Below are 15,742 nucleotides of genomic sequence, written 5' to 3'. Positions count from 1 at the left end.
ACTCGTCCCATCAGGTTCCAAGTTGTCACTCCCCTTTTTTCCCGTTTTTCCCCATTTAGGGTCTTAAAATACAAAAAATACTATTTGTTTTAGGATGCAAAATAATTGTCTCCTAGTATGTTCTTAAAATAAATTTCGTTTCTGTATAATTTAATTTATTGCATTTTATATTTTTATCATCCTTTTTCCCTACTCATGTATTATTCTTTTTTTGTACAATTTCCTTGTCTGCAATTTTCTAATCTGTTTAGCCCACAATAAAGCTTATCAAACTAAAAAAAAAAGAACTACTACTATTAGCTCCCAAAACAGTAGGTCCCTCATTCACGGGGATTTGGAGAGGGCACCGTGGTACGTCACCTTGCTGTGCCTGCCCTACGCCAAAGTGAAAGGGCAGGAATGAACTCTATTTTTCCAATACGGTGCATTCCTGTCCTCTCCCCCTGCACTGGCGCCTTTTCGACAGCCTAGTGCCAATGCAGGCACCAATGCACCATCATGCACATGTGCTTGTGTTGTCGGCAGAATTGTTTTGGTGCAGCTGCACAAAAATAATTCTGAGAGGTGTTTTGCTCTTTCCATACACATTGAAAGGGGAATAAAAATAGAGAAATAAAGATATTTCTCCCTGTTACACCTCACGTCGGGAGGTGTAAGGTTTTGGCACATCCCCAGGTATACGTGATTTTGTAAATCTGGGGAAACATCAAAACCCATGGGTGTTGCATGGGAACACCCACTGCAACGCCAATGGAATGCCTCCCAATCGCAGACTAATGCAAAGTAGTGATTTGCACTGCCTTACCTTACTCTATATCTACGAGGCCACGCAAGGTGGCTTTGCGTAGCCTCATAGAAATGATTTTAAGGTTTATACCACTGGAGCAACACAAAAAGTGATGCTGCAATGGTGCAAGGTGCTCATTGAAATGCCCCTACATCTTCACGCCCAGACTGTGTCCCAATGGATCTCTACAAACATACTGCTGAGCTTTGGTCACAGGTAAGAGTTACCAGTGTGGTTAATAAGGCCTGTAGCGCTAGTATTTCTGAGTCTTATTTCAACTCTGTTAGACTACCAGTTTGCAAAAAGGTGAAAGTGCAATTTGCACTGTTATCTCCCTAGAAGATTCTTCATGAAGTTGCTAGTAAAGTTTTCTGAGGCAGATTAACCTGATGTAGTGGAAATCGCATTTTATTTGTAGGGATACATTATAATTACATGTGTAGAGCACACCCCCATATAATTCTTTGTTGTAATAACATGAAGAGTTAGAATTTTGAATTGTATAAACTTGAACCGTGGTGTTCTTAGCTCGTTGAAAAGTAACATGGAATATAATTTAGAAAGTGAATGTAACTAGCAGAAAACATTAGCGAAGAAGAACTTTTGTTGTGAAACTGACAATTAGTCATGAACTAAACTTGTTTATTGATCGTGCCATTTTAATGTAGGTAAATGTATGAATGTTCCTTATTTTCGTATGCAAATTCGAAAAGTTGATAAGCTCATTTCTTATGTTAACTCAATCTTGTGGGCCTGAAATGCATTTTCCTGAAAACTCTTGCTTTAGAATTAATAGCTGAATTTCATATGTGCTGTGGAATTCGTTCTTTCTCACGTTTTGTTTTGCAGGTGAAAGAAGAGCCCTTGTTAGCTAGAATATTGTCTTTGTTTTATTAGTCAGGCCAGGAGAGAAGAAGTTACATGCTAAACTTGAGTTGATAAAGGAATGCTGTTGTGCGTCACACAGGAGTAGGCCTGAAAACCAATGATATCTTGTTGCTAAACAAGAAAACCGCCATCCCATGGAAAATTACCGTTAAGATTGTGCGCAGAGCAGATGGCGTGAGCCCCAAAGACTCTTTGGAAAGATACCTGAGATATTGGGATGTTGAGAGTAGGGAAAGTCCCCACTTCTTTTTCTGCCTTCGGAAAGAGATAGCATCTTAGAATGAGCTCTGTCTCTTTAGCTTTATACTACAATATCCATTAACTTTATGAAGATGCTGAGGTGCGGATGTCACTTAGTGTTGGAGTAGAGATAGATTGATGCTTTTTATTCACCAACCCCTGATGCTGGGAAATTTGGACTCATACTTTCTGATCCTCTGCATCTTGTTTCTTGAGCTAATTGTCTTGTTTATGCTACATTGCCTCAATTGGATACACAGATTTGGTTTTATGATGACTCCGATGTATTTCTATAGACTCATTTTGAGGTGTCTTTATGTTCAGTTGTTTTTGCCATTGTGATAAATAACTAACCTTTCAGAGTTGTCTAAAGGATTTCTCTCTGATTTGATTGGCGATAATAAAACATTTTTCTTCCGTCTACACTGTCATGCTGCTAAAAAGAACCATCGGATTGTGACTCTAGAATAGTTCCAGAACCTTATGGGCCTGTCCCTTTCAAACCCAAAAGGCAAAAGATAATAACATATCATCAGATGTTCAGTTTGGTTTTAGGACGGGTCTTGTGACCATTGGACAGTGTTTAAATTTGCATCTCCTGTTAGGTAAATATTCTGTGGTGAGACAAGGTGCTGTCTGCCTCGTATTCATAGATTTAAGTTCTGCTTTTGACAGTATAAACAGTGGTAAAGGTAATGCTTTCTTCCTGTATTCATCCAGACATAGTAAGCTTTTTATATCAATTATACGTGAATCGTTCTGACTGTTAAGCTCAATCATGTGTTCCCTAAGGCTGTATTCCTGCTCCTTCTATATTTATTCTTTTAGTTAATTATTTGAAAAACCATTTCCTAGCTCAAGCAGGATATGTTAAAAATAGTCCTCCCCTTTTATACACTGATCGTGCAGTTTTGAAGGCCCACACCGCAATTGGGCTAATAGTTTTTTTGTTGAGTTGATGGATGGATCAGCTTGGTTTAGGCACCAATGTAACTCAATTTTATTGTAGGGTGAATGGTCCTAAATCATCCAGATCATGATATTTAAAGGCCAAGGACACAGATATTCTCAAAATGTCCTTATTATTGTATTTGGGTATCCCGTGTCATTGCTCTTGATTGGCATCACCTTTGCCGTGCAGATGACACCAATTTGTAAAAGGGAAAAAGTTCATTTTTGAGTTTGCTTCCAAACTAGGCTCAAAGTCTATTAAACTAATGGTGAATTTTTATTATACTTAATGTATCTTTACCTTCAGATGGGGATAAGGTATTTGGGGACATGCTAATACTACTGACTTCCAATATTATTTTTTTTCAAATTCATCTTCATTCGCATGTTAGAGACATAAGTAAAAGTACATGAAACATTATGACATAATTACAAAAATAGAATAAAATATTGAAAATCAAAAATTAACATAAAAATATATAAACAGCGCATACCAATATCGAATGAATGAATGAATTAATGAAATAAGCTTTATTTCGATAAAAACATATCTTAAAAAGCACATACAAGTATGACATAAAAAATATGTGAGACCAAAAGACAGGCCATGTGAATGTAATGTCATCATAATCCCAAGATGGGCAAAAGGTTAAGAATACATATAAACATTATAAATAGGACAATTTAAAAAGAGAGTACAAACAGACAATAAAAGCAATCAGCCTACTTGATTAAGGGCTACAAGGGCTTTGGTTCTTATAAGCCAAGACCACCTCAAAAATTTCGATAGAGCGCAGACATACAGGGATCGCGTGTCTGATTTGAGAATGCGCAAAGCTATGAGATGGTCGCGTGTACCCAGAACTCTACATAGGGGTTTAAGCCAATAGGATCTTGGGATTTTGTATTCGGGACATGCAAATAAAACATGTGCAATTGACTCAACTTTAGTCTCACAAAAAGGGCAAAATGGTGATGTCTGGGAAGGTGGTTTCCAGCGTGCGGTCAGCTCGCGGACCGGAAGAGTACCAACCCTAAACTTGAAATAGAGGGCTTGGTCATACGTCTTTTGGATAATGTCAAGGTAAGGCTCGTAACGCACTTCGTCTTTGAGCATAAGAAACTCAATAGTTCTTCTGCCACCTTGGGAGTTAGAGTTCCTTTTTGCAATAACCCAACTCCAGTATAATTTCTTTAGCTCTGCTTTCGGGGGCGAGGTTCTATTTACCCAAGCGTCTTTAAGGCCAAGGTCAAAAAGCAGGGCCTTTACGTCTTTCAGCCATTTGATTTTATGCCAGCAAGGCATAGACAGTATTTCGGATAGGCCTTCCGCATACTTGGCTAGCTGAGAAGTCCTCCAAAGCCGGGCCCAGAGGAGTAAGGGGCGTACTTTTGCTAAGTCTTTCATCGCGTGGCACCCTAGATCCATTAGTAGGGGCACTACAGGATTGCTCTGCGGAAGTGCCATCAATTCCTTGTAGAAACTAGAATCAGACTTGGCAAGCTCATCAATATTATTTGAGCCCCATAGTTCAGCACCATAAAGTGCCGAACTCACGCCTTTTGCTTTATATATATCCAGGGCTGGGGCAATTGGCCTAGACGTGGAAGAACGATGTTCCCTAAGGAGGGCACCAGTAACCCTCTTATGGGTTAGAAGCATCTTTTGTAAATGAGATGACCAGCGCATAGTGTCTGTAATACGAATACCCAGATAGTCAAATTCTTTTACCCTTTCAAGGGTAACTGCATTCAAGGCTGGGGGCCGCCCTAATTTTCTAGGTGGATTCAAGATTAGGTATTTTGTTTTGGTAGCATTTATGATAAGGCCTCTAGCACTGCAGAAGGTTTGGAAACTATCAAGAAGAATTTGTAGACCCATGGGTGATTTGGACAACAGAAGGGTATCATCAGCAAACAGGAGAGTTGGAATGCGTTCGCCCGCCAGGGATGGTGCATCAGAAGGGACTTTTTTCAAATGATCCACTACACCGTTCACATAAAGTGAAAAAATGGTAGGGGCAAGAACACATCCCTGACGGACGCCCCTGTTCACTGGGATTCTCTCTGTTTTCTGGCCCTGTGGGCCCCAGCGCACTTGAGCGTAATTTCCCTCATGAAGTTTTATCAATAGAGCCAACAAGTAAGAGGGAATATTCATATTGGCCAGGACGCGCCACAGGGTATCGCGGAGAACAAGGTCAAATGCTGTTTTAAGGTCTATAAAAGCAAGGTAGAGGCTGCCCTTTCCAAGAAGGACAACCTTCCAATAGATAAGAAACAGTCTAAAGACCTGTTCTATGGTGCCTGTCCCGACCTTAAAGCCTGCTTGATAGTCTGAGAGGATATTATTGTCATTCGCCCAGGATAAGATCCTCTCCAGAATCACTTTCCCGATCACCTTCTGGGATGAGTCGATCAGACTTATTGGGCGATAGTTAGCTGGGTCGTCTCTAGCGCCCCTTTTAAAAATGGGGACGACCTCGGCCCCCTTCCAAGATTCGGGGACCGGAGCACCATTAGTAATGGCGTTGATTAGGGTAGAAAGGAGCTTCCCCCATCTGGATGGATCTAATTTAAGGACGTCGCCAGGAATACCATCCGGACCAGCTGCCTTCTGGGGGACAATGGACTTGATAGCATAGAGCACTTCCCTATCGGTAAAGTGGTCAATGTTCAGTGCGTCCATAGAGGAGAGCACACCATCAAAAGAGAACATCCCCACATCTTCGGGCCGAGAAGAATAAAGTTTGAGAAAATGCTCAAACCAGGCCGTACTAGTAATATTACATGTCAGGAGTTCGTGGGCTGGTCTGTTTTTAGATCTAATTATATCCCAGAAGGAGCCAGAGTCACGTTTGAGGGAAGCCTCCCATAATGCCTGCCAATACTGTTCCTCCCAAGACTTTTTGGCATTAGAGACAGTGATCCTATAGTCCTTCCTAGCCATCTGGATCTTAGGTATAATCCTGGTTTTAAGAGCCGCAATTAGGGCAGATTTCTTCTTCCTGCAATTTTGCGTGTACCAGCCGTCCATAGGAGTGCACTTGGCCACACCTCTCGGTGGGCCGCCTTTGCTGTGTACTCGAAATAGGTTTCCCAGCTTGTTGATAGTGTCTTGGAAAACAAATGGAGCCTTATCGCAAGCAGTCTCATGGGTGCTTAGTGAGGCCAGCTCATCTTGTGCTGCATGCAGTGTTGACCTTATCAATTCGACTTTTTCATCATCCAGCCTCACTTTGCGCCATTTAAGGCGCCTCTCGCTGTTAGCAGGACCTACCTCATGGGTTTGCATAAAGCTGGCTGCTGACGGAAGCAAAGACCCATGTGCTTCCTCCCATAGCGATTTGATGCTAAGGGATAGCTGATTGTGATCGCTATCGTATGAGGGGATTATTTCCATATCCACCTCATACGCCCAAAGGTTAAGATCGAGGAGTATATAATCGATCCTTGAAGTGTGGTTTATCCTATTATAGGTGTGTGCGCCTTGGAGATCAGAAGGTGTTCTACCATTTGCCGCCCTTAATCCAAACTCTAGAGTCATAGTATTCATGAATACGACTGATTTTGTCCATCTCTTGATAGGGGGCAATGATAGTATTGGGATGCCTCTTTTAGCGTCGTCCTCAAATAGATCAGGAAGATCTAATGAGGCAAGGGGCTCGAAGGAGCAATTAAAGTCTCCTGCTACCAAGACATGGGATGCATGGTGACACTTACGTAATTCGCCTTCAAGAAGTATAAGTGCAGGTGACAGGGCTCCACCATTAAGGCCCCTAGCATAGACGTTGAGTATATCAAGAGACTTCCTTCCCTGGGCTCCCTTAAGAGTGAGCCTTAAGATGTCAGGGGAAACAGTTTGGGCCTGCCTAATAGTGCACCCAAGGGAAATACTAACCCAAATCAGGAGACCACCCGAGGGGCGTCCTCTTCCTGTCGAGGGTAGAGTGGCCGGTACGAAGAAGGTAGCATAACCGACCATGTGGTAGGGCACTATGCTCCAGGTCTCCTGAAAAATACAGATGCTATAGGGCACTATTAGGGAGTTCCAATATGGGAGATCTAGTTTGCTGGCGAGGCCAGCAACATTCCAACTTAGAACCCTAAAGGAGAAAACGTCGATGGCTACATCTCGTGTTATGGAAGGAATAGGAGAGTTGGAAATAGCCTGGGACAAGCTATGTAAAGAAGGCGACGAAGAGTAGTTAATATCCTGTTGAATTGGGGTAAGCTGTGGACTATGCTGTTGGGCATGGGGGCGCAGATTGTTTTGGGGAGGATCCCCGGCTAAATTAATAAGTACTTCAACATCTTCAATGATTTGGACTCCTGCAAAAAGGTGAGTACCATCCCCAGCAAGAGTTCCATGTCAATAAGAATCATAGCGACCATAAGGTTCACAATATCTATTTGGGACAGATGGAAAATGGGCATTTTCGCTGGGGGTCCAATCTCCCTTAAAATACCCATCGTGCGGCAGGTGGAGGAAGGAATGTGAATGATGAAAGTACACAGAGTCTGAATAAAATTGACTTAAGTCTAAACATCCTATGCCATTAGTATTGAATACCAATATCATAAAAGCATAGATTTGCGACTAAGAACTGCATATCAAAAAACATCCGACCCCAAAGCAGACCTCCTCATTATTTAATAGCCGAAGATAGTGAAGGGCAACTCTTCATTTCACAAATTCATGTTTCTTGGGAAGAGGTCAAAATTATTGTCTAGTAAAATGTATATAACATTCACAAAAGGTGAAATGCAGCAAGGACCATTCTGAAACCTCATCACACGGGAATGGATATAGACTTGGTGTTCTATAGTGGTCTATGGGGAAATATAATAGAAATATCACTGAACTTGCTCCAAAGTGACAGAGTAAGGAACTCTCCCAACTGCATTTTGCTGCTGTTAGGTATTGCTCAGGACCAGGGCAAGACTTAAGGGGAGCCTAGGACCTCACAGTGGGCTTGAATAATTCTATGCGTTCTCTCTTAAGGAGACATCTTACCAAAACTGATCGTTTCATGGATTTTTTTCTTCTATACAAAAAGCTAAAGGGTGTTCTGAAAGGTTGTCAAAAAGGGAAGGATGGCCCAACTCAGCACGACTATGTCTAACATAGGCAAGCCAGGGGTTTTAAGGCCATTATCTCATGAGAGATGCTTTGTGATAATGGCCTGATTTGGGGAGGCCATGGAATGTAGTCATATTGTCATCCATAAGGAGATTGGAGCATATTTTTCAAAATACTCTAAATAGGGCAGCCCAGGTTCTCGTAACATATAAAGTGAGATGTAGAGGGGAGCCAAGACCAGCCACCTACAAAATCTGTTCTCTTGACCTGTAGCACTGCACAATTTGAATGGCCCGGAGTCCTGAACATCACCAGCAGTAGTAAAATTGTTTTGCTTGTAGTGCACGTGGTAAGTTTAAGAGGACACCCAATGACTGACTAAGCTTTCATTAAAGAATGAAGAGATTAGAGGCCAGATGTACTACCCTTTTTTGCGGCTGCAAATGGGAGCTCATCCAATTTGCGGCCGCAAAAAAGGGTAATAGCATGTACAAATGCTATTTTGCGAGTCACTGACTCGCAAAATAGCATTTGCGAATCTCGCTATTAGGAAGGGGTGTCCCTACCTAATAGCGAGTCAACATGCTATGTACTAATGTTTTGCGCTCACATTTACGGCCGCCAAACACTCGCAGTTTACCACCTACTTCACGTAGCAAAGGGGAAAGGGTTCCCCATGGGACCCCTTCCCCTTTGTAAGTATGTGGAAAAATATTTTTTAAGAGCAGGCAGTGGTCCCAGAGACCACTGTCTGCCCTTAAAAAAATGAAACCGAAAAGTTTCATATTTCTTTTTAAATGCATCCCATTTTCCTTTAAGGAAAACTGTCTGCATTTAAAAAAAAAAAGAACTGCTTTATTATAAAAGCAGTCACAGACATGGTGGTCTGCTGACCCTAACAGGCCACCATCCCTGTGAGTGCTAGCCATTCCTAATGGGGTCGCAAATTGTGCCTGCCTCATTAATATTAATGAGGCATGCAATTTGCGACCCCATTAGGAATCGCAAACAGCTTCTGAGACACTGTTGTGCATTCCAATTAGCGAGTCACAAATTGCGAGTCGCAACTGCGACGCAATTTGCGACTCGCTAATTGGCGGGTCTTACATCTGGCCCTTGGTGATCAACTGGCTGTGAAGGCAAAGTTGACACCTAGATGTGCAAAACAATTGATACAGTCAAGTTTGTTACTGTCCACAGTGAAGGTGTGAATGTTCATGCGTTTGGGACCACACGCCATTATATGAACTGTATGAAGTTACTTACAAGACAAAGTAAGGCCCTAGGGGTACAGGCAATTAACGCTGCTGCGACCGTGTATGGCAACAGGTATATGGGTGCTAATAAAATTAGGGACCGCCATGCAAACGTTTTTCGGTGAGGAACTCAGGTTATTTATGTATAATACAAATAAGAGTTGGGCAAGAATGCACCCCTGATGTACCCCCCACAATATCTGGAAGAACTCAGACATCTCCCGTGGAGTTTAATCTAACTTTTACTGTAAGATTCTCATGTAACAGATGCAGGAAATGGACCAAGGGCACTTCTGGTCCCAGATCTAAAAGGGACAACTATAGTTTTGTGGATTGGCATTGTCACATGCTGATGACATCTCAATAAATACTATGTACGAAGGCGCTTTGCAATGGTATATTTGCCAGGTCTAACATTTTAATGTAAGCACTGCTCCAGAGCATCTAGCTTTTACCCTAAATTCTTACTGACATGGATCACTGATGTTAAGCTTAGTCCAATCCCATATTTTGTTATAAATTACTCTTTCCAGAACCTTGGCAGTTATGTAAATAAGGGAAATTGGCTGATAGCACCTCAGCTCTCAATTACTGCCCTTTTTATGTTGCAGGCTCTGTCTTGTTTGCTAAAGAAATCTTGCGGAGTTTCAGAAAGTTGACCTGGGAATGCATTCTGCCCATTGCTTGCCATTGATTTTGTCATTTGTAAGTTACATTTTCTGGCGTTCTATTTGCTGGTTTTATTTGCTTTAGGCTATACAGCTCGAGTTCGTCCCGCCTCATGCTAAAGTCATGTTTACAATATTCTTCCACAAACTCATTTTCTATAATTAACAGGCCTTCAAATCTTGGTCTTATCTTGACACATTTGCTGGGCATTCAAAGACCAATGTCAGATGTTAGGTGCTGTCTCCCAGGGTGCTTGTTCCACTTCTTCACAGAACTGTGGAGAGCCGTTCAACCGGAAGGCTACTACTTTGGAGAAAAAACGGCCCTGCGAGAGCCCGGTTTTTGGTAAGTGAGACCTGCAATCTAGAATGCCAACTATGTTTACTTGTTCACTTTCCAAGTGCTTTGGACATTTTTTATTTTCTGCAGACTGGTGAGTGTCGGTGGATATTACTTTCAAATAGGTGAAACTGCACATGTGTCCCCATGTGTGCATAGCCAGACGGACCTCTCTGAACCATACCTGAAGAAAATGGACAAACACTGGAATACTTTTGCCTGCTTTATATGCCTGTTTATTGCTGTTTTTCTTCTGCCTTTGAAACTGGTTACGTTTCCGCGAAGAGTGCGGCTTTCAAGTTTAGATCACATGCTGTAAACAAACCCTGTGCTGCACAATGTTGGTCTTGCTTCTTCCCTACCCCTTGTTGGCGTTGCTTCTTCCCTCCTACCCCCCCTTTGTCCCTGTTGCTTCTTCTTTCCCAACCTACCCTTGTCCATGTTGCTTCTTCTCTCCCACCTGTTGTCTTTGCTGCCTAGCCAAATTAGCACTCTTTGAAGGCATAGTGAATTGTCTTGCTTATACTTCTCCTTTTTATTGGTTTTAGAATTATGTTTTTAATATGATCGAATGCCTTTGTGTATAAAGTCGATTCATACAACTTATTAATTGTGAATAATAAAATAATTGTGATAATATTGAGTGGTGATCTATAAGTGCTTAAACCATTAATGAGTGGTATATGTGTAGCATACTATGATGGTATGAATGTGTATTGTTGAACATTGAGTGTTATCCAAAGAGAACATTTTTCTTAACTTTGCTGCCTACCCAACATAAGAAAAAAGTGCTATGATGCGGCCAAACACTTTTTTGCAAACAATAAAGCCCTGCTGCACAACAGTACAACATTAATAAAATACATTGACAAAGCAAATAGCTCTTGCATAGGCAAGACCTTTTGGCTTTGCCAGTGCTTGTTGAAAAAAGGTACGATAAGGAACCGTCCATAATCTTGGCAATCGGGACCTCACAGAAGTGTTAAAAACACAGGTCAGCACAAAGATCTAGATTGCTTTTAAAAGGTTAATATGCAACCGATCGGGGCTAGAAGCTTTACCTGCAGGACTTTGGTGGAACACATCAATCACTTCATTCAGTTTAAACATGTCTCTCTCTCAAATCCAACCTGTTATGCAAAGGGGCCAATAGATTGTCGTGTGAGTGTTAGCTATAGATCATCTTGAAATGAGCAGCCCATTGAGCATCGGTAATGTGGATACACAGCATAGTTTCCCTGCCATTGACTGTTTTAATGGAATTGATTGTGACTGAAAGAGCCTGTGATTTCTTATATTGCCAGCAAAAGTCAGGCGCTCCCAGTTATCGCTGTTAGTCTCAGCATTTCCGTCCTTTAGAACTTGCTTATGCAGTCGGTGGGAGGTCCTAACTTCCAAGGAATCCCTTGGTGTGAATGACAAAGCTAGGCGCAAATATCTATTTGGGCGAGAACATGTTTGATTGAAGCACCTCGGGCCACCTTTTCCTTTGTGCATTGGTATTAAATGGGCAGAATGATCACTATGATATATTTCTTCAAAAGACATAAAATCGTATTATACTCATTAATCGATATCTGCCAATCAGGTAAATGAAGTTTTGCTTGAATTCCTGCGGTGTTCCAACTCAACAGAGAGACAGGCGGCCTACAGATATGACTACGCTTGTTCACACACACAATTTCTAGTATAATCTTGACAGTTTCTGCCCCTAACAATAATGTAAGCAGGGAATAATATTTAGTGTCAAGCATTTGCAGCTAAAGTAGACACAACTATATAACTGTTGCTTAAGGGCAGTATATCACCTCGTTGTAAAAGCTAAGTGGGCCAGGTGGTATGGGACAGCGTTTTGCTATAAATGGCTTCAGATTTCAGAGTTTTGCAAAAGTACTCCAATGGCAGAGTTGTGATGCTCCCCTGATTAACAACACCACTAATCCTATATGCTAAGATGTTCCTTACATAGGGCCTAATTCCGATCTCGTTCGGTAAGCAAACCAAATGACTCGTATCCTAATGCTTTCCATACGACTCGTGTCAGGGGAGTCCGACCGAACAAGTACGATGCATTTGAATGTATCCGGATACAGTTCGGTCAGACTCCCACTGACTTCCATGGGAGCCTGTGTACGGAACGCGTACACAGGCTCCCATTGACAAAAGGGGTGGTTGGGGATAATCGTGGACCCTGTTGCGGGCACCCCTTGGTGCCTGCCACACTGTGCATGGGTTGAAAGGGGGGACCCATGGGTTACCCCATGGGCACGATCTGGAGGGCCCCAGGGGAAGGAGGGCCTGCTAGAGGCCCCCAAAGAACGATTACAGCAGCCATTTTGATCCAGGCAAAACTAATGGTAAAGGCTGCCTGAATTGTTCATCGTACTTGCTCGCTTGGAAAACCTACTTCATAGAGCTGTACGATCTGGCTCCAGAGGGCTCTACCTCTCCGTATACCTTCCAGAACTGATTCGTTCAGTGCTAAGGGTTTCCAGGCATCGTACTTGGTCATCCAGAATTAGGAGCGAGTCGGTCGGAAACAAGGGCTCCAGATCAGTTTAGGTAAAACCAAATCCAATTTGGAGCCCTTCCGACCGAGATCGGACTAGGGCTCAAAGATGGGGTTCCTGAAATTGACGATAAAATAGTCTCCAGGTAGGTTTATAATAGATGGACTCACTCAACCTACCATCTTTGTCATAAGGATCTGGTTACAATTAACTGAATCAAAATCTCTCTTAGTAGAGAGCCAGTGGATGACTTTATTAGTTAATTATTTCCCATTTCCCCTTGGTTGCCTCTGAGTTGTGGTACGCCTGTGATAGCCATCACATATGGGCAAGCAGAAGGTGAAAGATTCCATTGGATGCTACTTGGGGTTGGCCCTTGAGCCACGCACTTCAATTGTGATACATCCTTGCCTAGTAAAGTTATTTTGTCCTTGCTGAGCATTCAGGCCAGTGGATGCCCTCCTCCCATATGACTTAGATGTGGTATATTATGACTGTGATTTATCTCTACAAGGGATAATGTGTTGTGTGAAGAGAGGCTGTGTGGCAAGAGGCATGGATTCAACCAACGGCCACCTTCACTGTTGGGGGGGAGTGCCTGTTGCGTTTTTCCCATCTGATGCTCAGAAGCTGAATCTTTAGACACTGGAGCCTTTGAGAATCCACAGCAAGTAGAAATGAATCAATATGACTCAACCCCTCTATAAATGGTTGCAAATTATCTTTCAGAATCGCATTGAACTTAGCACAACCCTCAATCAAAGGCAGTGGGTCGGGACAAAAGTGGAAGCAGTTTCAGCAAAAGCAGCCCCAGATAATACCTTTTATCCATTTATTGTCACTGGTCTAGTGACTTTATTTTATTTCTTACTGGCTATTGCAATGAGGGATGGGCATTCAGGTGCACAGCTTGGTTGTGTGGGCTCACCAAAATCTTATCCAACACCACAACAGGCTGGCTAGTCCCAGTTGGATCCAATGCATGAGCACAATCTATTTAGTGACAACCCCTACGACCGCCCCAAGGATGCTATGTTAGATTCAGGTTTACACTTACCCATGATAGTTAGGAATAGTCTGGCCGCAGGCCAATGAGAGAATCAAAGTGGGGACTGGCCCATACCGGCCTTGATTGGCCTCTGACGGATGCAGACGGGCCAATTCTTGACCGAATCATCACCTGGAAAATAAGTTGGCATGGCCCGCGGTAAGGTTAAGGACATCTATCGGGAATTTATCACGGTGGAGAATGTGTCCAATCCTATGGCATCACTTACTCAACAGTTTACTGACTTTAAACCCTATCCCCATTTTGAAGACACCATTGATGCGATTGTCCTGCCACTGGCACTGAAATTGGTTCTCCAATTTAGGTATAAGACTCTTCCTACCAAAGGGTTCTGTAGCAAATTGCATAGCCTTGTCCCCTTTGTCATTATGTGTCTTACATGTAAAGGAGGACCCAAATCACTGGTCCACCGGTAATTTGTTTGTCCTCATTATGAACATCTGAGGTTTAAGTGGATCATCCCCCTGTGTAGGCTCATTGGTCCTTGTCATTATTTGGAAGTGCTCAGAGATCTCAGCACAGACACTTAGCTAAATCTTTGATGGCCCTGTTGATATGCATTCATGTATATATGGATTTTTATGTTTTAAATAGGATTGCTGTAACTTTTTGTCTATTGACCTTTGTGTTTCTATGTTTTAAGGAAGACAATCCTGTTATTTTAAACTATTTTAATGCTTTTCATGTCTCTATGTATGTTTTGAGGTGTACTTTATAAGATCTTTGTGATCAAAAATAAAGTTATAATGATGATGATGACGCAAGACAAGAAAACGCTCTTTCAAGTTCTCTAGCCCCCCCCCCCCGCCCATGTCCTCCAAGCAGAGGATTTTTGGTAGCTATAGTGCAGGCAGAGAAACAGGATTAGAGCTTATCCTGAGCTGTTGGAGAAGAAAATGTTTTAAGCAATGTAGTCCCTGCCCCAATGTCCTCCAGTGAGGGGTTTCTGGTAGCTGTAGTGCTGGCACAAAAACATTGTTTTAGTGTAGCCTCAAAGTTGAGGAGAACAGGTTTTGCAGATATTTACGTGTGTTACCACGCAGCAATCCTTCTTATATATGTCATGAGGAGCTTGTTCAACCGTTTTTGGTGAATTAAATACAATTCCACTTTATTTTACATTAGGTTACCATTTGGATCAAACCGGAAACATCCTTTAATAGAAACACCATTAATGATTGCTTGGTCCTTATTGGAGCTTACAGGAGCCCCTGGTTGATGTACATCAAAGCTGCATATTATGACTTGGGCATTCTGGAATTGTTCAGTAATCCCTCTTCTATCTCAAGATACAATCAACAGTAGATCAAAGCTGAATTTCAGTCACGCAGACATGCTTTTGGGGACGATGTTGAAATACTCAACCCCACAAACCCACAGTTAGATCACATAATCTTTTAAATTCTGCCCAGTATATTGAAGCATATCTCTATTTTGTTTCTAACGCCCATCATAGATACCTTCTTGCCCATTGTAGGATTGTCATGTTTCATTATATATTGCTTTTTTTGGGAGGTTTGGATACTAATGATAATTTGACATATCGCCCATTGGATCATAACTCCACTAAATTGACTGCACATTTTATTTTGTTCTGTGCTTTCTTCTCTTTCCCTCACTGGTGTTATTTGATTCCTCATTTTAAACCACATAATTTTAAACAGGTGAAACCAGCACTTGTCAACTTGCAAATTTGACCAGATTAATTGATATGGATGACTTTGATACATTTTTTAAGGAATTTGCAAATATAAGAAATAGTATTTCTTATTCTTGATTTTTATTTTAACTTTATGTATCATGGATCAATACGTGTTTGCCTATTGTTTGGGTTTCAGGCTCCTGGCCCAGTTAAATTATTATGTCAATTGTATTTTAACTTGTAATTGTATTTTTATTGTATTCTGTATTTATCAGTAAGGCTATTGTAAAGCAGAATAAAGATATTTT

The sequence above is a fragment of the Triturus cristatus genome, chromosome 5_1 (genome assembly GCF_964204655.1).
Source record: "Triturus cristatus chromosome 5_1, aTriCri1.1, whole genome shotgun sequence".
In the NCBI taxonomy this organism is placed as follows: domain Eukaryota; kingdom Metazoa; phylum Chordata; class Amphibia; order Caudata; family Salamandridae; genus Triturus; species Triturus cristatus.
This window is presented reverse-complemented; position numbering follows the sequence as displayed.